Source organism: Chiloscyllium plagiosum, unplaced genomic scaffold (assembly GCF_037043375.1).
Source record: "Chiloscyllium plagiosum isolate Xiang-an unplaced genomic scaffold, Cpla_swu_hap1 HiC_scaffold_42, whole genome shotgun sequence".
NCBI classification, from domain to species: domain Eukaryota; kingdom Metazoa; phylum Chordata; class Chondrichthyes; order Orectolobiformes; family Hemiscylliidae; genus Chiloscyllium; species Chiloscyllium plagiosum.
The window spans coordinates 105,488,031-105,512,857 of NW_028270180.1; the positions used below are offsets into that span (position 1 = coordinate 105,488,031).

Here is a 24,827-nt window from a genome sequence, read left to right on the forward strand (position 1 = left end):
GAGCAAGCCGTGTTCCACATCATACCGTGCAGCATAGTTTCAGTCACTGTGTCTGTTTTTTTTTTCAGAATAAGAGTCCCAAAGAATGTTCTCCACCCAAAAACCGGAGGTAGCATTACAATCCGAGAACGACAGATCACATTGTGAGAATGCTCTGACCTCGGAGCCAGTTCGAGATGCCACTTTCCTTGCCTTTTACCTTAACCGTGCAATTTGCTGCTGAGATGTTCACTCCTGGACATGAGCCACATGGATACCAACTGAGTTGGAAACCTGTGTGGGAATCGAGGAGAAGCGACTCAATAAATTTTGCTAAATTCGGTGGTGCTTTTTAGAAATGCAGTTTCTGTTCACCTCAATCTAAAAGCCAGTTTCTGAACATAGTGACAGAAGTCAAAAGGTAATTACCTCACCCCACCCCCACTCCGGAAGAGGCGCTAACTGCCCTTGAGTGCTTTTTGTTCTCGATGTGAAGAGCTTTCACGCCTGAGTCACCTTCACGTCTCTGGTTGCTGAGTGAATCACAAAGAAGGAATTTCACCAGAGCTGCAACTGCCTCACTTCTCCACTCGCCCTCCCCGTTTACATTTTCCTGCTCGTCAGTGATTTGAAGAAAACCAAATGGAAGCGATGTCATTCTATAGCCTCTCTGTCGATTCCTCCGTTTCAGTTCCAACATGACTTAGATCTCGGGGCGGACCTTAATACTAGAGACGCTATGAATGCGCAAGTCGAAAGGTTCCTCTGAGAGTGTAATTTCTTTAATTGCTATTGTTGATTGAATGAGCCACTAACGTGCGAATTGCTCCAGAACATCTGATTCAAGACATCTGGTGCCAATTCTCGCACGTTGAATAACGATTGACAGCTTCCAAATGAGGTCTTTCTGAGACTACCTTGGGGTACATTTGACAGACAGACAAGTTCAGGAATTCGTGGTGCGCTGTGACACCAGAGCATCTGCATCTTTCCTGTCTGTGAACCGAGCCGCCTGCACAAGGAATGCAAATGCGGTACTGCTTTTCGTGGAAGGATCAGAAGGCGGTAAGTACACTCTCAAACAGAGTGGCATGTAATCAGAACCAGGTTGGAGAAAAAGTTAACAACGCTTTGCACTGTAATTAAATGGAATTGCATAACATTTCACTACGAGAGCAGATTTGTTCAAGCAAATTCGAAGGCAGGTTTGCAGATGTGAAAGCATGCAAGAAAGCTCAGCTCTTGTCCATGTAAAAGGCTGCAGTTGAAGAACAAAGCAGTTTCTGCCCAGTTTCGAACTGGGGACCTTCCGCGTGTGAGGCGAACGTGATGACCACTACACTACAGAAACAAGCCACAGCCGGCCGTGCGGCGGCTCCGTGGCGTGCAGCACTGAAAGCTGAATCCGTTTCACCTTTCTGTTTCCAATAGCTCGTTGTTGTCCAGCGTAATTGACATCTTGAAAACGTAAAAAAAAAGACACGTTAAATTGATGACAAAATATAGACAAAGATGTCGTCGATGTTTGTACCGTAGGGCGAGGTGGAATAGGCTGGGACGACTTTCCTTGCAGCGTAACAGCTGCGACATGACCTTATGGAAGGGTGGTAAACTGAGTATTTAGGTGTTTTACCCAAGTTGGTGTGAGTTGAAAACTCGACAGCATAGCTTTAAGGTGAGTGTGCTGAAAGTGACAAAGGACCTGAGGCACATTTCTCACAAAGAAGGTTGTGCGTGTTTGGAATGATCACCAGAGGAAGTGGAGAAGGCTATTACACTCAGAAAATTGCAAAGGTAATCGGTTGAGTTTCTTGATAGGAAGCGTTTAGAGGGATTGCGGCCAAATGCTGGGGAACGCGACTTGTTTAATTTTGGCTATGTGGTGAGCATGGACGAGGTCCACCGAAGTATCTTTTTCCACGGTGTACCCCAATAACGACGTGTTGCTTCCACCGGCTTTAAAGGATTACTTTTTAGCGGAGCTTGCCATCGCAGTCTGTGGCACAATCATTTAGTCTGTTCGACTGCTCACGGGAAAGGTAGTATTGTGAAACACTGCAGAAACGAACGCCTTCCTTAGTTTAGCTCCGACTGACCATATTCTGTGAAATTTTCCCAGATCCTCAGCTGAGGATTTTTGCTGCTGAAAGTTACCTCAGAAACCCTGTTAAATCGAAATGTATTGAGCGAATCGCAAAACAGAAAGCATTTAACACGGAACACAAACAAAACTGGCATACCTCATGCATTTTCAGACACAGAGATGCATGAATGCTAAATGTGATACAGTCTGAGGGCATGAGTCATAAAGTAATCTCACAACTAACAACAGGGCATTTCCAAACGACTCTTTCAAACATACTGCAGCCTTAGTGCACCACCGCTTTCCAGACAATGCTGAAATGAGAGAAAGAAAGAACATAATAAGAATTGGCCGTAAAAAGTGAATTTCACCAATCACAGTCTCGATTAGATTACCTTTCCCTTCCGATGTTCCCAAGTCGGAAATGAAGGAAGTGGGAGAAATTCAATCAGGTATGACATCGAAATTCATTGGAACGATTTTCCCATTAGCTAGAAACCCAATAACAACGAGTAGAGTCACCGTAGGACTTCGTTTCACAACAGCGATGAAATAACAGTCTCCATTCGGTTCCAGTAAAAGCTCAACTTGCCTGGGACGGCAGAAATGTTTGGGATTTTCCGCGCGGGAGGCGAACACGATCATGACAGTAGAGACATTTTGAAATACTTGGCAGTATCCCACACCACAGTTAATTCCCTGGGAAGCAAACCCATTTTACTTTTGTTTTCAACATCAATATACAGTGGGCACCGAAACAGCATTTTAACAAGCTGCAGCGTTGGAGTGGATCAGCAGAAATGGCACTGGTGGGATTCGAACCCACGCCCCTTTCGAGACTGGAACCTGGATCCAGCGCCTTAGACCGCTCGGCCAAACTACAAGCCGGCCGCGCCGCCTCATTTTCTTGTATTTCAAATTGTGCTCCTGCATAACAACAGATGCAAAGTCACATGAAATGGGGTTCCATGATTCCTCTCGGACTCGCACAGCTGCTGGGATGTGCCCGGCTACAATGTCAATTTCGCAGCAGATATTGATAGCCCATCAATCCAGACAAAAATCAATGGTAAGCTGAGTCTATCTTCTCAGACTCTTTTCAGCTACAAATGTATCTGTCAGTGCGTGAGAATATGGGTTCGCTTATGATTTGGTAAAATAACCATGAGCTGCTTGACATTACGGGAATTTCCATTCTTGCTTTGCTAAATGATTTCACCCATTGCTCGAAACAGGACGACTTTCACGTTTACACGGAATACGAAACACACCGGACTACAGTGAAAATGCACAAACCTGAGCAGGCCGTGTTCCACATCATACCGTGCAGCATAGTTTCAGTCACTGTGTCTGTTTTTTTTTTCAGAATAAGAGTCCCAAAGAATGTTCTCCACCCTAAAACCGGAGGTAGCATTACAATCCGAGAACGACAGATCACATTGTGAGAATGCTCTGACCTCGGAGCCAGTTCGAGATGCCACTTTCCTTGCCTTTTACCTTAACCGTGCAATTTGCTGCTGAGATGTTCACTCCTGGACATGAGCCACATGGATACCAACTGAGTTGGAAACCTGTGTGGGAATCGAGGAGAAGCGACTCAATAAATTTTGCTAAATTCGGTGGTGCTTTTTAGAAATGCAGTTTCTGTTCACCTCAATCTAAAAGCCAGTTTCTGAACATAGTGACAGAAGTCAAAAGGTAATTACCTCACCCCACCCCCACTCCGGAAGAGGCGCTAACTGCCCTTGAGTGCTTTTTGTTCTCGATGTGAAGAGCTTTCACGCCTGAGTCACCTTCACGTCTCTGGTTGCTGAGTGAATCACAAAGAAGGAATTTCACCAGAGCTGCAACTGCCTCACTTCTCCACTCGCCCTCCCCGTTTACATTTTCCTGCTCGTCAGTGATTTGAAGAAAACCAAATGGAAGCGATGTCATTCTATAGCCTCTCTGTCGATTCCTCCGTTTCAGTTCCAACATGACTTAGATCTCGGGGCGGACCTTAATACTAGAGACGGTATGAATGCGCAAGTCGAAAGGTTCCTCTGAGAGTGTAATTTCTTTAATTGCTATTGTTGATTGAATGAGCCACTAACGTGCGAATTGCTCCAGAACATCTGATTCAAGACATCTGGTGCCAATTCTCGCACGTTGAATAACGATTGACAGCTTCCAAATGAGGTCTTTCTGAGACTACCTTGGGGTACATTTGACAGACAGACAAGTTCAGGAATTCGTGGTGCGCTGTGACACCAGAGCATCTGCATCTTTCCTGTCTGTGAACCGAGCCGCCTGCACAAGGAATGCAAATGCGGTACTGCTTTTCGTGGAAGGATCAGAAGGCGGTAAATACACTCTCAAACAGAGTGGCATGTAATCAGAACCAGGTTGGAGAAAAAGTTAACAACGCTTTGCACTGTAATTAAATGGAATTGCATAACATTTCACTACGAGAGCAGATTTGTTCAAGCAAATTCGAAGGCAGGTTTGCAGATGTGAAAGCATGCAAGAAAGCTCAGCTCTTGTCCATGTAAAAGGCTGCAGTTGAAGAACAAAGCAGTTTCTGCCCAGTTTCGAACTGGGGACCTTCCGCGTGTGAGGCGAACGTGATGACCACTACACTACAGAAACAAGCCACAGCCGGCCGTCCGGCGGCTCCGTGGCGTGCAGCACTGAAAGCTGAATCCGTTTCACCTTTCTGTTTCCAATAGCTCGTTGTTGTCCAGCGTAATTGACATCTTGAAAACGTAAAAAAAAAGACACGTTAAATTGATGACAAAATATAGACAAAGATGTCGTCGATGTTTGTACCGTAGGGCGAGGTGGAATAGGCTGGGACGACTTTCCTTGCAGCGTAACAGCTGCGACATGACCTTATGGAAGGGTGGTAAACTGAGTATTTACGTGTTTTACCCAAGTTGGTGTGAGTTGAAAACTCGACAGCATAGCTTTAAGGTGAGTGTGCTGAAAGTGACAAAGGACCTGAGGCACATTTCTCACAAAGAAGGTTGTGCGTGTTTGGAATGATCACCAGAGGAAGTGGAGAAGGCTATTACACTCAGAAAATTGCAAAGGTAATCGGTTGAGTTTCTTGATAGGAAGCGTTTAGAGGGATTGCGGCCAAATGCTGGGGAACGCGACTTGTTTAATTTTGGCTATGTGGTGAGCATGGACGAGGTCCACCGAAGTATCTTTTTCCACGGTGTACCCCAATAACGTCGTGTTGCTTCCACCGGCTTTAAAGGATTACTTTTTAGCGGAGCTTGCCATCGCAGTCTGTGGCACAATCATTTAGTCTGTTCGACTGCTCACGGGAAAGGTAGTATTGTGAAACACTGCAGAAACGAACGCCTTCCTTAGTTTAGCTCCGACTGACCATATTCTGTGAAATTTTCCCAGATCCTCAGCTGAGGATTTTTGCTGCTGAAAGTTACCTCAGAAACCCTGTTAAATCGAAATGTATTGAGCAAAACAGAAAGCATTTAACACGGAACACAAACAAAACTGGCATACCTCATGCATTTTCAGACACAGAGATGCATGAATGCTAAATGTGATACAGTCTGAGGGCATGAGTCATAAAGTAATCTCACAACTAACAACAGGGCATTTCCAAACGACTCTTTCAAACATACTGCAGCCTTAGTGCACCACCGCTTTCCAGACAATGCTGAAATGAGAGAAAGAAAGAACATAATAAGAATTGGCCGTAAAAAGTGAATTGCACCAATCACAGTCTCGATTAGATTACCTTTCCCTTCCGATGTTCCCAAGTCGGAAATGAAGGAAGTGGGAGAAATTCAATAAGGTATGACATCGAAATTCATTGGAACGATTTTCCCATTAGCTAGAAACCCAATAACAACGAGTAGAGTCACCGTAGGACTTCGTTTCACAACAGCGATGAAATAACAGTCTCCATTCGGTTCCAGTAAAAGCTCAACTTGCCTGGGACGGCAGAAATGTTTGGGATTTTCCGCGCGGGAGGCGAACACGATCATGACAGTAGAGACATTTTGAAATACTTGGCAGTATCCCACACCACAGTTAATTCCCTGGGAAGCAAACCCATTTTACTTTTGTTTTCAACATCAATATACAGTGGGCACCGAAACAGCATTTTAACAAGCTGCAGCGTTGGAGTGGATCAGCAGAAATGGCACTGGTGGGATTCGAACCCACGCCCCTTTCGAGACTGGAACCTGGATCCAGCGCCTTAGACCGCTCGGCCAAACTACAAGCCGGCCGCGCCGCCTCATTTTCTTGTATTTCAAATTGTGCTCCTGCATAACAACAGATGCAAAGTCACATGAAATGGGGTTCCATGATTCCTCTCGGACTCGCACAGCTGCTGGGATGTGCCCGGCTACAATGTCAATTTCGCAGCAGATATTGATAGCCCATCAATCCAGACAAAAATCAATGGTAAGCTGAGTCTATCTTCTCAGACTCTTTTCAGCTACAAATGTATCTGTCAGTGCGTGAGAATATGGGTTCGCTTATGATTTGGTAAAATAACCATGAGCTGCTTGACATTACGGGAATTTCCATTCTTGCTTTGCTAAATGATTTCACCCATTGCTCGAAACAGGACGACTTTCACGTTTACACGGAATACGAAACACACCGGACTACAGTGAAAATGCACAAACCTGAGCAGGCCGTGTTCCACATCATACCGTGCAGCATAGTTTCAGTCACTGTGTCTGTTTTTTTTTTCAGAATAAGAGTCCCAAAGAATGTTCTCCACCCTAAAACCGGAGGTAGCATTACAATCCGAGAACGACAGATCACATTGTGAGAATGCTCTGACCTCGGAGCCAGTTCGAGATGCCACTTTCCTTGCCTTTTACCTTAACCGTGCAATTTGCTGCTGAGATGTTCACTCCTGGACATGAGCCACATGGATACCAACTGAGTTGGAAACCTGTGTGGGAATCGAGGAGAAGCGACTCAATAAATTTTGCTAAATTCGGTGGTGCTTTTTAGAAATGCAGTTTCTGTTCACCTCAATCTAAAAGCCAGTTTCTGAACATAGTGACAGAAGTCAAAAGGTAATTACCTCACCCCACCCCCACTCCGGAAGAGGCGCTAACTGCCCTTGAGTGCTTTTTGTTCTCGATGTGAAGAGCTTTCACGCCTGAGTCACCTTCACGTCTCTGGTTGCTGAGTGAATCACAAAGAAGGAATTTCACCAGAGCTGCAACTGCCTCACTTCTCCACTCGCCCTCCCCGTTTACATTTTCCTGCTCGTCAGTGATTTGAAGAAAACCAAATGGAAGCGATGTCATTCTATAGCCTCTCTGTCGATTCCTCCGTTTCAGTTCCAACATGACTTAGATCTCGGGGCGGACCTTAATACTAGAGACGCTATGAATGCGCAAGTCGAAAGGTTCCTCTGAGAGTGTAATTTCTTTAATTGCTATTGTTGATTGAATGAGCCACTAACGTGCGAATTGCTCCAGAACATCTGATTCAAGACATCTGGTGCCAATTCTCGCACGTTGAATAACGATTGACAGCTTCCAAATGAGGTCTTTCTGAGACTACCTTGGGGTACATTTGACAGACAGACAAGTTCAGGAATTCGTGGTGCGCTGTGACACCAGAGCATCTGCATCTTTCCTGTCTGTGAACCGAGCCGCCTGCACAAGGAATGCAAATGCGGTACTGCTTTTCGTGGAAGGATCAGAAGGCGGTAAATACACTCTCAAACAGAGTGGCATGTAATCAGAACCAGGTTGGAGAAAAAGTTAACAACGCTTTGCACTGTAATTAAATGGAATTGCATAACATTTCACTACGAGAGCAGATTTGTTCAAGCAAATTCGAAGGCAGGTTTGCAGATGTGAAAGCATGCAAGAAAGCTCAGCTCTTGTCCATGTAAAAGGCTGCAGTTGAAGAACAAAGCAGTTTCTGCCTAGTTTCGAACTGGGGACCTTTCGCGTGTGAGGCGAACGTGATGACCACTACACTACAGAAACAAGCCACAGCCGGCCTTGCGGCGGCTCCGTGGCGTGCAGCACTGAAAGCTGAATCCGTTTCACCTTTCTGTTTCCAAGAGCTCGTTGTTGTCCAGCGTAATTGACATCTTGAAAACGTAAAAAAAAAGACACGTTAAATTGATGACAAAATATAGACAAAGATGTCGTCGATGTTTGTACCGTAGGGCGAGGTGGAATAGGCTGGGACGACTTTCCTTGCAGCGTAACAGCTGCGACATGACCTTATGGAAGGGTGGTAAACTGAGTATTTACGTGTTTTACCCAAGTTGGTGTGAGTTGAAAACTCGACAGCATAGCTTTAAGGTGAGTGTGCTGAAAGTGACAAAGGACCTGAGGCACATTTCTCACAAAGAAGGTTGTGCGTGTTTGGAATGATCACCAGAGGAAGTGGAGAAGGCTATTACACTCAGAAAATTGCAAAGGTAATCGGTTGAGTTTCTTGATAGGAAGCGTTTAGAGGGATTGCGGCCAAATGCTGGGGAACGCGACTTGTTTAATTTTGGCTATGTGGTGAGCATGGACGAGGTCCACCGAAGTATCTTTTTTCCATGGTGTACCCCAATAACGTCGTGTTGCTTCCACCGGCTTTAAAGGATTACTTTTTAGCGGAGCTTGCCATCGCAGTCTGTGGCACAATCATTTAGTCTGTTCGACTGCTCACGGGAAAGGTAGTATTGTGAAACACTGCAGAAACGAACGCCTTCCTTAGTTTAGCTCCGACTGACCATACTCTGTGAAATTTTCCCAGATCCTCAGCTGAGGAATTTTGCTGCTGGAAGTTACCTCAGAAACCCTGTTAAATCGAAATGTATTGAGCGAATCGCAAAACAGAAAGCATTTAACACGGAACACAAACAAAACTGGCATACCTCATGCATTTTCAGACACAGAGATGCATGAATGCTAAATGTGATACAGTCTGAGGGCATGAGTCATAAAGTAATCTCACAACTAACAACAGGGCATTTCCAAACGACTCTTTCAAACATACTGCAGCCTTAGTGCACCACCGCTTTCCAGACAATGCTGAAATGAGAGAAAGAAAGAACATAATAAGAATTGGCCGTAAAAAGTGAATTGCACCAATCACAGTCTCGATTAGATTACCTTTCCCTTCCGATGTTCCCAAGTCGGAAATGAAGGAAGTGGGAGAAATTCAATAAGGTATGACATCGAAATTCATTGGAACGATTTTCCCATTAGCTAGAAACCCAATAACAACGAGTAGAGTCACCGTAGGACTTCGTTTCACAACAGCGATGAAATAACAGTCTCCATTCGGTTCCAGTAAAAGCTCAACTTGCCTGGGACGGCAGAACTGTTTGGGATTTTCCGCGCGGGAGGCGAACACGATCATGACAGTAGAGACATTTTGAAATACTTGGCAGTATCCCACACCACAGTTAATTCCCTGGGAAGCAAACCCATTTTACTTTTGTTTTCAACATCAATATACAGTGGGCACCGAAACAGCATTTTAACAAGCTGCAGCGTTGGAGTGGATCAGCAGAAATGGCACTGGTGGGATTCGAACCCACGCCCCTTTCGAGACTGGAACCTGGATCCAGCGCCTTAGACCGCTCGGCCAAACTACAAGCCGGCCGCGCCGCCTCATTTTCTTGTATTTCAAATTGTGCTCCTGCATAACAACAGATGCAAAGTCACATGAAATGGGGTTCCATGATTCCTCTCGGACTCGCACAGCTGCTGGGATGTGCCCGGCTACAATGTCAATTTCGCAGCAGATATTGATAGCCCATCAATCCAGACAAAAATCAATGGTAAGCTGAGTCTATCTTCTCAGACTCTTTTCAGCTACAAATGTATCTGTCAGTGCGTGAGAATATGGGTTCGCTTATGATTTGGTAAAATAACCATGAGCTGCTTGACATTACGGGAATTTCCATTCTTGCTTTGCTAAATGATTTCACCCATTGCTCGAAACAGGACGACTTTCACGTTTACACGGAATACGAAACACACCGGACTACAGTGAACATGCACAAACCTGAGCAGGCCGTGTTCCACATCATACCGTGCAGCATAGTTTCAGTCACTGTGTCTGTTTTTTTTTTCAGAATAAGAGTCCCAAAGAATGTTCTCCACCCTAAAACCGGAGGTAGCATTACAATCCGAGAACGACAGATCACATTGTGAGAATGCTCTGACCTCGGAGCCAGTTCGAGATGCCACTTTCCTTGCCTTTTACCTTAACCGTGCAATTTGCTGCTGAGATGTTCACTCCTGGACATGAGCCACATGGATACCAACTGAGTTGGAAACCTGTGTGGGAATCGAGGAGAAGCGACTCAATAAATTTTGCTAAATTCGGTGGTGCTTTTTAGAAATGCAGTTTCTGTTCACCTCAATCTAAAAGCCAGGTTCTGAACATAGTGACAGAAGTCAAAAGGTAATTACCTCACCCCACCCCCACTCCGGAAGAGGCGCGAACTGCCCTTGAGTGCTTTTTGTTCTCGATGTGAAGAGCTTTCACGCCTGAGTCACCTTCACGTCTCTGGTTGCTGAGTGAATCACAAAGAAGGAATTTCACCAGAGCTGCAACTGCCTCACTTCTCCACTCGCCCTCCCCGTTTACATTTTCCTGCTCGTCAGTGATTTGAAGAAAACCAAATGGAAGCGATGTCATTCTATAGCCTCTCTGTCGATTCCTCCGTTTCAGTTCCAACATGACTTAGATCTCGGGGCGGACCTTAATACTAGAGACGCTATGAATGCGCAAGTCGAAAGGTTCCTCTGAGAGTGTAATTTCTTTAATTGCTATTGTTGATTGAATGAGCCACTAACGTGCGAATTGCTCCAGAACATCTGATTCAAGACATCTGGTGCCAATTCTCGCACGTTGAATAACGATTGACAGCTTCCAAATGAGGTCTTTCTGAGACTACCTTGGGGTACATTTGACAGACAGACAAGTTCAGGAATTCGTGGTGCGCTGTGACACCAGAGCATCTGCATCTTTCCTGTCTGTGAACCGAGCCGCCTGCACAAGGAATGCAAATGCGGTACTGCTTTTCGTGGAAGGATCAGAAGGCGGTAAATACACTCTCAAACAGAGTGGCATGTAATCAGAACCAGGTTGGAGAAAAAGTTAACAACGCTTTGCACTGTAATTAAATGGAATTGCATAACATTTCACTACGAGAGCAGATTTGTTCAAGCAAATTCGAAGGCAGGTTTGCAGATGTGAAAGCATGCAAGAAAGCTCAGCTCTTGTCCATGTAAAAGGCTGCATTTGAAGAACAAAGCAGTTTCTGCCCAGTTTCGAACTGGGGACCTTTCGCGTGTGAGGCGAACGTGATGACCACTACACTACAGAAACAAGCCACAGCCGGCCGGGCGGCGGCTCCGTGGCGTGCAGCACTGAAAGCTGAATCCGTTTCCCCTTTCTGTTTCCAATAGCTCGTTGTTGTCCAGCGTAATTGACATCTTGAAAACGTAAAAAAAAAGACACGTTAAATTGATGACAAAATATAGACAAAGATGTCGTCGATGTTTGTACCGTAGGGCGAGGTGGAATAGGCTGGGACGACTTTCCTTGCAGCGTAACAGCTGCGACATGACCTAATGGAAGGGTGGTAAACTGAGTATTTACGTGTTTTACCCAAGTTGGTGTGAGTTGAAAACTCGACAGCATAGCTTTAAGGTGAGTGTGCTGAAAGTGACAAAGGACCTGAGGCACATTTCTCACAAAGAAGGTTGTGCGTGTTTGGAATGATCACCAGAGGAAGTGGAGAAGGCTATTACACTCAGAAAATTGCAAAGGTAATCGGTTGAGTTTCTTGATAGGAAGCGTTTAGAGGGATTGCGGCCAAATGCTGGGGAACGCGACTTGTTTAATTTTGGCTATGTGGTGAGCATGGACGAGGTCCACCGAAGTATCTTTTTCCACGGCGTACCCCAATAACGTCGTGTTGCTTCCACCGGCTTTAAAGGATTACTTTTTAGCGGAGCTTGCCATCGCAGTCTGTGGCACAATCATTTAGTCTGTTCGACTGCTCACGGGAAAGGTAGTATTGTGAAACACTGCAGAAACGAACGCCTTCCTTAGTTTAGCTCCGACTGACCATATTCTGTGAAATTTTCCCAGATCCTCAGCTGAGGATTTTTGCTGCTGAAAGTTACCTCAGAAACCCTGTTAAATCGAAATGTATTGAGCGAATCGCAAAACAGAAATCATTTAACACGGAACACAAACAAAACTGGCATACCTCATGCATTTTCAGACACAGAGATGCATGAATGCTAAATGTGATACAGTCTGAGGGCATGAGTCATAAAGTAATCTCACAACTAACAACAGGGCATTTCCAAACGACTCTTTCAAACGTACTGCAGCCTTAGTGCACCACCGCTTTCCAGACAATGCTGAAATGAGAGAAAGAAAGAACATAATAAGAATTGGCCGTAAAAAGTGAATTTCACCAATCACAGTCTCGATTAGATTACCTTTCCCTTCCGATGTTCCCAAGTCGGAAATGAAGGAAGTGGGAGAAATTCAATAAGGTATGACATCGAAATTCATTGGAACGATTTTCCCATTAGCTAGAAACCCAATAACAACGAGTAGAGTCACCGTAGGACTTCGTTTCACAACAGCGATGAAATAACAGTCTCCATTCGGTTCCAGTAAAAGCTCAACTTGCCTGGGACGGCAGAACTGTTTGGGATTTTCCGCGCGGGAGGCGAACACGATCATGACAGTAGAGACATTTTGAAATACTTGGCAGTATCCCACACCACAGTTAATTCCCTGGGAAGCAAACCCATTTTACTTTTGTTTTCAACATCAATATACAGTGGGCACCGAAACAGCATTTTAACAAGCTGCAGCGTTGGAGTGGATCAGCAGAAATGGCACTGGTGGGATTCGAACCCACGCCCCTTTCGAGACTGGAACCTGGATCCAGCGCCTTAGACCGCTCGGCCAAACTACAAGCCGGCCGCGCCGCCTCATTTTCTTGTATTTCAAATTGTGCTCCTGCATAACAACAGATGCAAAGTCACATGAAATGGGGTTCCATGATTCCTCTCGGACTCGCACAGCTGCTGGGATGTGCCCGGCTACAATGTCAATTTCGCAGCAGATATTGATAGCCCATCAATCCAGACAAAAATCAATGGTAAGCTGAGTCTATCTTCTCAGACTCTTTTCAGCTACAAATGTATCTGTCAGTGCGTGAGAATATGGGTTCGCTTATGATTTGGTAAAATAACCATGAGCTGCTTGACATTACGGGAATTTCCATTCTTGCTTTGCTAAATGATTTCACCCATTGCTCGAAACAGGACGACTTTCACGTTTACACGGAATACGAAACACACCGGACTACAGTGAAAATGCACAAACCTGAGCAAGCCGTGTTCCACATCATACCGTGCAGCATAGTTTCAGTCACTGTGTCTGTTTTTTTTTTCAGAATAAGAGTCCCAAAGAATGTTCTCCACCCAAAAACCGGAGGTAGCATTACAATCCGAGAACGACAGATCACATTGTGAGAATGCTCTGACCTCGGAGCCAGTTCGAGATGCCACTTTCCTTGCCTTTTACCTTAACCGTGCAATTTGCTGCTGAGATGTTCACTCCTGGACATGAGCCACATGGATACCAACTGAGTTGGAAACCTGTGTGGGAATCGAGGAGAAGCGACTCAATAAATTTTGCTAAATTCGGTGGTGCTTTTTAGAAATGCAGTTTCTGTTCACCTCAATCTAAAAGCCAGTTTCTGAACATAGTGACAGAAGTCAAAAGGTAATTACCTCACCCCACCCCCACTCCGGAAGAGGCGCTAACTGCCCTTGAGTGCTTTTTGTTCTCGATGTGAAGAGCTTTCACGCCTGAGTCACCTTCACGTCTCTGGTTGCTGAGTGAATCACAAAGAAGGAATTTCACCAGAGCTGCAACTGCCTCACTTCTCCACTCGCCCTCCCCGTTTACATTTTCCTGCTCGTCAGTGATTTGAAGAAAACCAAATGGAAGCGATGTCATTCTATAGCCTCTCTGTCGATTCCTCCGTTTCAGTTCCAACATGACTTAGATCTCGGGGCGGACCTTAATACTAGAGACGCTATGAATGCGCAAGTCGAAAGGTTCCTCTGAGAGTGTAATTTCTTTAATTGCTATTGTTGATTGAATGAGCCACTAACGTGCGAATTGCTCCAGAACATCTGATTCAAGACATCTGGTGCCAATTCTCGCACGTTGAATAACGATTGACAGCTTCCAAATGAGGTCTTTCTGAGACTACCTTGGGGTACATTTGACAGACAGACAAGTTCAGGAATTCGTGGTGCGCTGTGACACCAGAGCATCTGCATCTTTCCTGTCTGTGAACCGAGCCGCCTGCACAAGGAATGCAAATGCGGTACTGCTTTTCGTGGAAGGATCAGAAGGCGGTAAATACACTCTCAAACAGAGTGGCATGTAATCAGAACCAGGTTGGAGAAAAAGTTAACAACGCTTTGCACTGTAATTAAATGGAATTGCATAACATTTCACTACGAGAGCAGATTTGTTCAAGCAAATTCGAAGGCAGGTTTGCAGATGTGAAAGCATGCAAGAAAGCTCAGCTCTTGTCCATGTAAAAGGCTGCATTTGAAGAACAAAGCAGTTTCTGCCCAGTTTCGAACTGGGGACCTTTCGCGTGTGAGGCGAACGTGATGACCACTACACTACAGAAACAAGCCACAGCCGGCCGTGCGGCGGCTCCGTGGCGTGCAGCACTGAAAGCTGAATCCGTTTCACCTTTCTGTTTCCAATAGCTCGTTGTTGTCCAGCGTAATTGACATCTTGAAAACGTAAAAAAAAAGACACGTTAAATTGATGACAAAATATAGACAAAGATGTCGTCGATGTTTGTACCGTAGGGCGAGGTGGAATAGGCTGGGACGACTTTCCTTGCAGCGTAACAGCTGCGACATGACCTTATGGAAGGGTGGTAAACTGAGTATTTACGTGTTTTACCCAAGTTGGTGTGAGTTGAAAACTCGACAGCTTAGCTTTAAGGTGAGTGTGCTGAAAGTGACAAAGGACCTGAGGCACATTTCTCACAAAGAAGGTTGTGCGTGTTTGGAATGATCACCAGAGGAAGTGGAGAAGGCTATTACACTCAGAAAATTGCAAAGGTAATCGGTTGAGTTTCTTGATAGGAAGCGTTTAGAGGGATTGCGGCCAAATGCTGGGGAACGCGACTTGTTTAATTTTGGCTATGTGGTGAGCATGGACGAGGTCCACCGAAGTATCTTTTTCCACGGCGTACCCCAATAACGTCGTGTTGCTTCCACCGGCTTTAAAGGATTACTTTTTAGCGGAGCTTGCCATCGCAGTCTGTGGCACAATCATTTAGTCTGTTCGACTGCTCACGGGAAAGGTAGTATTGTGAAACACTGCAGAAACGAACGCCTTCCTTAGTTTAGCTCCGACTGACCATATTCTGTGAAATTTTCCCAGATCCTCAGCTGAGGATTTTTGCTGCTGAAAGTTACCTCAGAAACCCTGTTAAATCGAAATGTATTGAGCGAATCGCAAAACAGAAATCATTTAACACGGAACACAAACAAAACTGGCATACCTCATGCATTTTCAGACACAGAGATGCATGAATGCTAAATGTGATACAGTCTGAGGGCATGAGTCATAAAGTAATCTCACAACTAACAACAGGGCATTTCCAAACGACTCTTTCAAACATACTGCAGCCTTAGTGCACCACCGCTTTCCAGACAATGCTGAAATGAGAGAAAGAAAGAACATAATAAGAATTGGCCGTAAAAAGTGAATTTCACCAATCACAGTCTCGATTAGATTACCTTTCCCTTCCGATGTTCCCAAGTCGGAAATGAAGGAAGTGGGAGAAATTCAATAAGGTATGACATCGAAATTCATTGGAACGATTTTCCCATTAGCTAGAAACCCAATAACAACGAGTAGAGTCACCGTAGGACTTCGTTTCACAACAGCGATGAAATAACAGTCTCCATTCGGTTCCAGTAAAAGCTCAACTTGCCTGGGACGGCAGAACTGTTTGGGATTTTCCGCGCGGGAGGCGAACACGATCATGACAGTAGAGACATTTTGAAATACTTGGCAGTATCCCACACCACAGTTAATTCCCTGGGAAGCAAACCCATTTTACTTTTGTTTTCAACATCAATATACAGTGGGCACCGAAACAGCATTTTAACAAGCTGCAGCGTTGGAGTGGATCAGCAGAAATGGCACTGGTGGGATTCGAACCCACGCCCCTTTCGAGACTGGAACCTGGATCCAGCGCCTTAGACCGCTCGGCCAAACTACAAGCCGGCCGCGCCGCCTCATTTTCTTGTATTTCAAATTGTGCTCCTGCATAACAACAGATGCAAAGTCACATGAAATGGGGTTCCATGATTCCTCTCGGACTCGCACAGCTGCTGGGATGTGCCCGGCTACAATGTCAATTTCGCAGCAGATATTGATAGCCCATCAATCCAGACAAAAATCAATGGTAAGCTGAGTCTATCTTCTCAGACTCTTTTCAGCTACAAATGTATCTGTCAGTGCGTGAGAATATGGGTTCGCTTATGATTTGGTAAAATAACCATGAGCTGCTTGACATTACGGGAATTTCCATTCTTGCTTTGCTAAATGATTTCACCCATTGCTCGAAACAGGACGACTTTCACGTTTACACGGAATACGAAACACACCGGACTACAGTGAAAATGCACAAACCTGAGCAAGCCGTGTTCCACATCATACCGTGCAGCATAGTTTCAGTCACTGTGTCTGTTTTTTTTTTCAGAATAAGAGTCCCAAAGAATGTTCTCCACCCAAAAACCGGAGGTAGCATTACAATCCGAGAACGACAGATCACATTGTGAGAATGCTCTGACCTCGGAGCCAGTTCGAGATGCCACTTTCCTTGCCTTTTACCTTAACCGTGCAATTTGCTGCTGAGATGTTCACTCCTGGACATGAGCCACATGGATACCAACTGAGTTGGAAACCTGTGTGGGAATCGAGGAGAAGCGACTCAATAAATTTTGCTAAATTCGGTGGTGCTTTTTAGAAATGCAGTTTCTGTTCACCTCAATCTAAAAGCCAGTTTCTGAACATAGTGACAGAAGTCAAAAGGTAATTACCTCACCCCACCCCCACTCCGGAAGAGGCGCTAACTGCCCTTGAGTGCTTTTTGTTCTCGATGTGAAGAGCTTTCACGCCTGAGTCACCTTCACGTCTCTGGTTGCTGAGTGAATCACAAAGAAGGAATTTCACCAGAGCTGCAACTGCCTCACTTCTCCACTCGCCCTCCCCGTTTACATTTTCCTGCTCGTCAGTGATTTGAAGAAAACCAAATGGAAGCGATGTCATTCTATAGCCTCTCTGTCGATTCCTCCGTTTCAGTTCCAACATGACTTAGATCTCGGGGCGGACCTTAATACTAGAGACGCTATGAATGCGCAAGTCGAAAGGTTCCTCTGAGAGTGTAATTTCTTTAATTGCTATTGTTGATTGAATGAGCCACTAACGTGCGAATTGCTCCAGAACATCTGATTCAAGACATCTGGTGCCAATTCTCGCACGTTGAATAACGATTGACAGCTTCCAAATGAGGTCTTTCTGAGACTACCTTGGGGTACATTTGACAGACAGACAAGTTCAGGAATTCGTGGTGCGCTGTGACACCAGAGCATCTGCATCTTTCCTGTCTGTGAACCGAGCCGCCTGCACAAGGAATGCAAATGCGGTACTGCTTTTCGTGGAAGGATCAGAAGGCGGTAAATACACTCTCAAACAGAGTGGCATGTAATCAGAACCAGGTTGGAGAAAAAGTTAACAACGCTTTGCACTGTAATTAAATGGAATTGCATAACATTTCACTACGAGAGCAGATTTGTTCAAGCAAATTCGAAGGCAGGTTTGCAGATGTGAAAGCATGCAAGAAAGCTCAGCTCTTGTCCATGTAAAAGGCTGCATTTGAAGAACAAAGCAGTTTCTGCCCAGTTTCGAACTGGGGACCTTTCGCGTGTGAGGCGAACGTGATGACCACTACACTACAGAAACAAGCCACAGCCGGCCGTGCGGCGGCTCCGTGGCGTGCAGCACTGAAAGCTGAATCCGTTTCACCTTTCTGTTTCCAATAGCTCGTTGTTGTCCAGCGTAATTGACATCTTGAAAACGTAAAAAAAAAGACACGTTAAATTGATGACAAAATATAGACAAAGATGTCGTCGATGTTTGTACCGTAGGGCGAGGTGGAATAGGCTGGGACGACTTTCCTTGCAGCGTAACAGCTGCGACATGACCTTATGGAAGGGTGGTAAACTGAGTATTTACGTGTTTTACCCAAGTTGGTGTGAGTTGAAAACTCGACAGCTTAGCTTTAAGGTGAGTGTGCTGAAAGTGACAAAGGACCTGAGGCACATTTCTCACAAAGAAGGTTGTGCGTGTTTGGAATGATCACCAGAGGAAGTGGAGAAGGCTATTACACTCAGAAAATTGCAAAGGTAATCGGTTGAGTTTCTTGATAGGAAGCGTTTAGAGGGATTGCGGCCAAATGCTGGGGAACGCGACTTGTTTAATTTTGGCTATGTGGTGAGCATGGATGAGGTCCACCGAAGTATCTTTTTCCACGGTGTACCCCAATAACGTCGTGTTGCTTCCACCGGCTTTAAAGGATTACTTTTTAGCGGAGCTTGCCATCGCAGTCTGTGGCACAATCATTTAGTCTGTTCGACTGCTCACGGGAAAGGTAGTATTGTGAAACACTGCAGAAACGAACGCCTTCCTTAGTTTAGCTCCGACTGACCATATTCTGTGAAATTTTCCCAGATCCTCAGCTGAGGATTTTTGCTGCTGAAAGTTACCTCAGAAACCCTGTTAAATCGAAATGTATTGAGCGAATCGCAAAACAGAAAGCATTTAACACGGAACACAAACAAAACTGGCATACCTCATGCATTTTCAGACACAGAGATGCATGAATGCTAAATGTGATACAGTCTGAGGGCATGAGTCATAAAGTAATCTCACAACTAACAACAGGGCATTTCCAAACGACTCTTTCAAACATACTGCAGCCTTAGTGCACCACCGCTTTCCAGACAATGCTGAAATGAGAGAAAGAAAGAACATAATAAGAATTGGCCGTAAAAAGTGAATTTCACCAATCACAGTCTCGATTAGATTACCTTTCCCTTCCGATGTTCCCAAGTCGGAAATGAAGGAAGTGGGAGAAATTCAATAAGGTATGACATCGAAATTCATTGGAACGATTTTCCCATTAGCTAGAAACCCAATAACAACGAGTAGAGTCACCGTAGGACTTCGTTTCACAACAGCGATGAAATAACAGTCTCCATTCGGTTCCAGTAAAAGCTCAACTTGCCTGGGACGGCAGAACTGTTTGGGATTTTCCGCGCGGGAGGCGAACACGATCATGACAGTAGAGACATTTTGAAATACTTGGCAGTATCCCACACCACAGTTAATTCCCTGGGAAGCAAACCCATTTTACTTTTGTTTTCAACATCAATATACAGTGGGCACCGAAACAGCATTTTAACAAGCTGCAGCGTTGGAGTGGATCAGCAGAAATGGCACTGGTGGGATTCGAACCCACGCCCCTTTCGAGACTGGAACCTGGATCCAGCGCCTTAGACCGCTCGGCCAAACTACAAGCCGGCCGCGCCGCCTCATTTTCTTGTATTTCAAATTGTGCTCCTGCATAACAACAGATGCAAAGTCACATGAAATGGGGTTCCATGATTCCTCTCGGACTCGCACAGCTGCTGGGATGTGCCCGGCTACAATGTCAATTTCGCAGCAGATATTGATAGCCCATCAATCCAGACAAAAATCAATGGTAAGCTGAGTCTATCTTCTCAGACTCTTTTCAGCTACAAATGTATCTGTCAGTGCGTGAGAATATGGGTTCGCTTATGATTTGGTAAAATAACCATGAGCTGCTTGACATTACGGGAATTTCCATTCTTGCTTTGCTAAATGATTTCACCCATTGCTCGAAACAGGACGACTTTCACGTTTACACGGAATACGAAACACACCGGACTACAGTGAACATGCACAAACCTGAGCAGGCCGTGTTCCACATCATACCGTGCAGTATAGTTTCAGTCACTGTGTCTGTTTTTTTTTCAGAATAAGAGTCCCAAAGAATGTTCTCCACCCTAAAACCGGAGGTAGCATTACAATCCGAGAACGACAGATCACATTGTGAGAATGCTCTGACCTCGGAGCCAGTTCGAGATGCCACTTTCCTTGCCTTTTACCTTAACCGTGCAATTTGCTGCTGAGATGTTCACTCCTGGACATGAGTCACATGGATACCAACTGAGTTGGAAACCTGTGTGGGAATCGAGGAGAAGCGACTCAATAAATTTTGCTAAATTCGGTGGTGTTTTTTAGAAATGCAGTTTCTGTTCACCTCAATCTAAAAGCCAGTTTCTGAACATAGTGACAGAAGTCAAAAGGTAATTACCTCACCCCACCCCCACTCCGGAAGAGGCGCTAACTGCCCTTGAGTGCTTTTTGTTCTCGATGTGAAGAGCTTTCACGCCTGAGTCACCTTCACGTCTCTGGTTGCTGAGTGAATCACAAAGAAGGAATTTCACCAGAGCTGCAACTGCCTCACTTCTCCACTCGCCCTCCCCGTTTACATTTTCCTGCTCGTCAGTGATTTGAAGAAAACCAAATGGAAGCGATGTCATTCTATAGCCTCTCTGTCGATTCCTCCGTTTCAGTTCCAACATGACTTAGATCTCGGGGCGGACCTTAATACTAGAGACGCTATGAATGCGCAAGTCGAAAGGTTCCTCTGAGAGTGTAATTTCTTTAATTGCTATTGTTGATTGAATGAGCCACTAACGTGCGAATTGCTCCAGAACATCTGATTCAAGACATCTGGTGCCAATTCTCGCACGTTGAATAACGATTGACAGCTTCCAAATGAGGTCTTTCTGAGACTACCTTGGGGTACATTTGACAGACAGACAAGTTCAGGAATTCGTGGTGCGCTGTGACACCAGAGCATCTGCATCTTTCCTGTCTGTGAACCGAGCCGCCTGCACAAGGAATGCAAATGCGGTACTGCTTTTCGTGGAAGGATCAGAAGGCGGTAAATACACTCTCAAACAGAGTGGCATGTAATCAGAACCAGGTTGGAGAAAAAGTTAACAACGCTTTGCACTGTAATTAAATGGAATTGCATAACATTTCACTACGAGAGCAGATTTGTTCAAGCAAATTCGAAGGCAGGTTTGCAGATGTGAAAGCATGCAAGAAAGCTCAGCTCTTGTCCATGTAAAAGGCTGCAGTTGAAGAACAAAGCAGTTTCTGCCCAGTTTCGAACTGGGGACTTTTCGCGTGTGAGGCGAACGTGATGACCACTACACTACAGAAACAAGCCACAGCCGGCCGTGCGGCGGCTCCGTGGCGTGCAGCACTGAAAGCTGAATCCGTTTCACCTTTCTGTTTCCAATAGCTCGTTGTTGTCCAGCGTAATTGACATCTTGAAAACGTAAAAAAAAAGACACGTTAAATTGATGACAAAATATAGACAAAGATGTCGTCGATGTTTGTACCGTAGGGCGAGGTGGAATAGGCTGGGACGACTTTCCTTGCAGCGTAACAGCTGCGACATGACCTTATGGAAGGGTGGTAAACTGAGTATTTACGTGTTTTACCCAAGTTGGTGTGAGTTGAAAACTCGACAGCATAGCTTTAAGGTGAGTGTGCTGAAAGTGACAAAGGACCTGAGGCACATTTCTCACAAAGAAGGTTGTGCGTGTTTGGAATGATCACCAGAGGAAGTGGAGAAGGCTATTACACTCAGAAAATTGCAAAGGTAATCGGTTGAGTTTCTTGATAGGAAGCGTTTAGAGGGATTGCGGCCAAATGCTGGGGAACGCGACTTGTTTAATTTTGGCTATGTGGTGAGCATGGATGAGGTCCACCGAAGTATCTTTTTCCACGGTGTACCCCAATAACGTCGTGTTGCTTCCACCGGCTTTAAAGGATTACTTTTTAGCGGAGCTTGCCATCGCAGTCTGTGGCACAATCATTTAGTCTGTTCGACTGCTCACGGGAAAGGTAGTATTGTGAAACACTGCAGAAACGAACGCCTTCCTTAGTTTAGCTCCGACTGACCATATTCTGTGAAATTTTCCCAGATCCTCAGCTGAGGATTTTTGCTGCTGAAAGTTACCTCAGAAACCCTGTTAAATCGAAATGTATTGAGCGAATCGCAAAACAGAAAGCATTTAACACGGAACACAAACAAAACTGGCATACCTCATGCATTTTCAGACACAGAGATGCATGAATGCTAAATGTGATACAGTCTGAGGGCATGAGTCATAAAGTAATCTCACAACTAACAACAGGGCATTTCCAAACGACTCTTTCAAACATACTGCAGCCTTAGTGCACCACCGCTTTCCAGACAATGCTGAAATGAGAGAAAGAAAGAACATAATAAGAATTGGCCGTAAAAAGTGAATTTCACCAATCACAGTCTCGATTAGATTACCTTTCCCTTCCGATGTTCCCAAGTCGGAAATGAAGGAAGTGGGAGAAATTCAATAAGGTATGACATCGAAATTCATTGGAACGATTTTCCCATTAGCTAGAAACCCAATAACAACGAGTAGAGTCACCGTAGGACTTCGTTTCACAACAGCGATGAAATAACAGTCTCCATTCGGTTCCAGTAAAAGCTCAACTTGCCTGGGACGGCAGAACTGTTTGGGATTTTCCGCGCGGGAGGCGAACACGATCATGACAGTAGAGACATTTTGAAATACTTGGCAGTATCCCACACCACAGTTAATTCCCTGGGAAGCAAACCCATTTTACTTTTGTTTTCAACATCAATATACAGTGGGCACCGAAACAGCATTTTAACAAGCTGCAGCGTTGGAGTGGATCAGCAGAAATGGCACTGGTGGGATTCGAACCCACGCCCCTTTCGAGACTGGAACCTGGATCCAGCGCCTTAGACCGCTCGGCCAAACTACAAGCCGGCCGCGCCGCCTCATTTTCTTGTATTTCAAATTGTGCTCCTGCATAACAACAGATGCAAAGTCACATGAAATGGGGTTCCATGATTCCTCTCGGACTCGCACAGCTGCTGGGATGTGCCCGGCTACAATGTCAATTTCGCAGCAGATATTGATAGCCCATCAATCCAGACAAAAATCAATGGTAAGCTGAGTCTATCTTCTCAGACTCTTTTCAGCTACAAATGTATCTGTCAGTGCGTGAGAATATGGGTTCGCTTATGATTTGGTAAAATAACCATGAGCTGCTTGACATTACGGGAATTTCCATTCTTGCTTTGCTAAATGATTTCACCCATTGCTCGAAACAGGACGACTTTCACGTTTACACGGAATACGAAACACACCGGACTACAGTGAACATGCACAAACCTGAGCAGGCCGTGTTCCACATCATACCGTGCAGTATAGTTTCAGTCACTGTGTCTGTTTTTTTTTCAGAATAAGAGTCCCAAAGAATGTTCTCCACCCTAAAACCGGAGGTAGCATTACAATCCGAGAACGACAGATCACATTGTGAGAATGCTCTGACCTCGGAGCCAGTTCGAGATGCCACTTTCCTTGCCTTTTACCTTAACCGTGCAATTTGCTGCTGAGATGTTCACTCCTGGACATGAGTCACATGGATACCAACTGAGTTGGAAACCTGTGTGGGAATCGAGGAGAAGCGACTCAATAAATTTTGCTAAATTCGGTGGTGTTTTTTAGAAATGCAGTTTCTGTTCACCTCAATCTAAAAGCCAGTTTCTGAACATAGTGACAGAAGTCAAAAGGTAATTACCTCACCCCACCCCCACTCCGGAAGAGGCGCTAACTGCCCTTGAGTGCTTTTTGTTCTCGATGTGAAGAGCTTTCACGCCTGAGTCACCTTCACGTCTCTGGTTGCTGAGTGAATCACAAAGAAGGAATTTCACCAGAGCTGCAACTGCCTCACTTCTCCACTCGCCCTCCCCGTTTACATTTTCCTGCTCGTCAGTGATTTGAAGAAAACCAAATGGAAGCGATGTCATTCTATAGCCTCTCTGTCGATTCCTCCGTTTCAGTTCCAACATGACTTAGATCTCGGGGCGGACCTTAATACTAGAGACGCTATGAATGCGCAAGTCGAAAGGTTCCTCTGAGAGTGTAATTTCTTTAATTGCTATTGTTGATTGAATGAGCCACTAACGTGCGAATTGCTCCAGAACATCTGATTCAAGACATCTGGTGCCAATTCTCGCACGTTGAATAACGATTGACAGCTTCCAAATGAGGTCTTTCTGAGACTACCTTGGGGTACATTTGACAGACAGACAAGTTCAGGAATTCGTGGTGCGCTGTGACACCAGAGCATCTGCATCTTTCCTGTCTGTGAACCGAGCCGCCTGCACAAGGAATGCAAATGCGGTACTGCTTTTCGTGGAAGGATCAGAAGGCGGTAAATACACTCTCAAACAGAGTGGCATGTAATCAGAACCAGGTTGGAGAAAAAGTTAACAACGCTTTGCACTGTAATTAAATGGAATTGCATAACATTTCACTACGAGAGCAGATTTGTTCAAGCAAATTCGAAGGCAGGTTTGCAGATGTGAAAGCATGCAAGAAAGCTCAGCTCTTGTCCATGTAAAAGGCTGCAGTTGAAGAACAAAGCAGTTTCTGCCCAGTTTCGAACTGGGGACTTTTCGCGTGTGAGGCGAACGTGATGACCA

General features: G+C 45.1%; 3 non-coding genes across 3 annotated transcripts; all 3 read right to left on the reverse strand.

Moving 5' to 3' along the window:
- Positions 1-11,331: 11,331 nt before the first annotated feature.
- On the reverse strand, positions 11,332-11,404 carry trnav-cac (transfer RNA valine (anticodon CAC)). Its single transcript has one exon. It is a non-coding gene; the product is annotated as a tRNA-Val (tRNA).
- Positions 11,405-14,691: 3,287 nt separating this feature from the next.
- Positions 14,692-14,764, reverse strand: trnav-cac (transfer RNA valine (anticodon CAC)). Its single transcript has one exon. It is a non-coding gene; the product is annotated as a tRNA-Val (tRNA).
- Positions 14,765-18,051: 3,287 nt separating this feature from the next.
- trnav-cac (transfer RNA valine (anticodon CAC)) lies at positions 18,052-18,124 on the reverse strand. The gene has a single exon. It is a non-coding gene; the product is annotated as a tRNA-Val (tRNA).
- Positions 18,125-24,827: the final 6,703 nt, after the last annotated feature.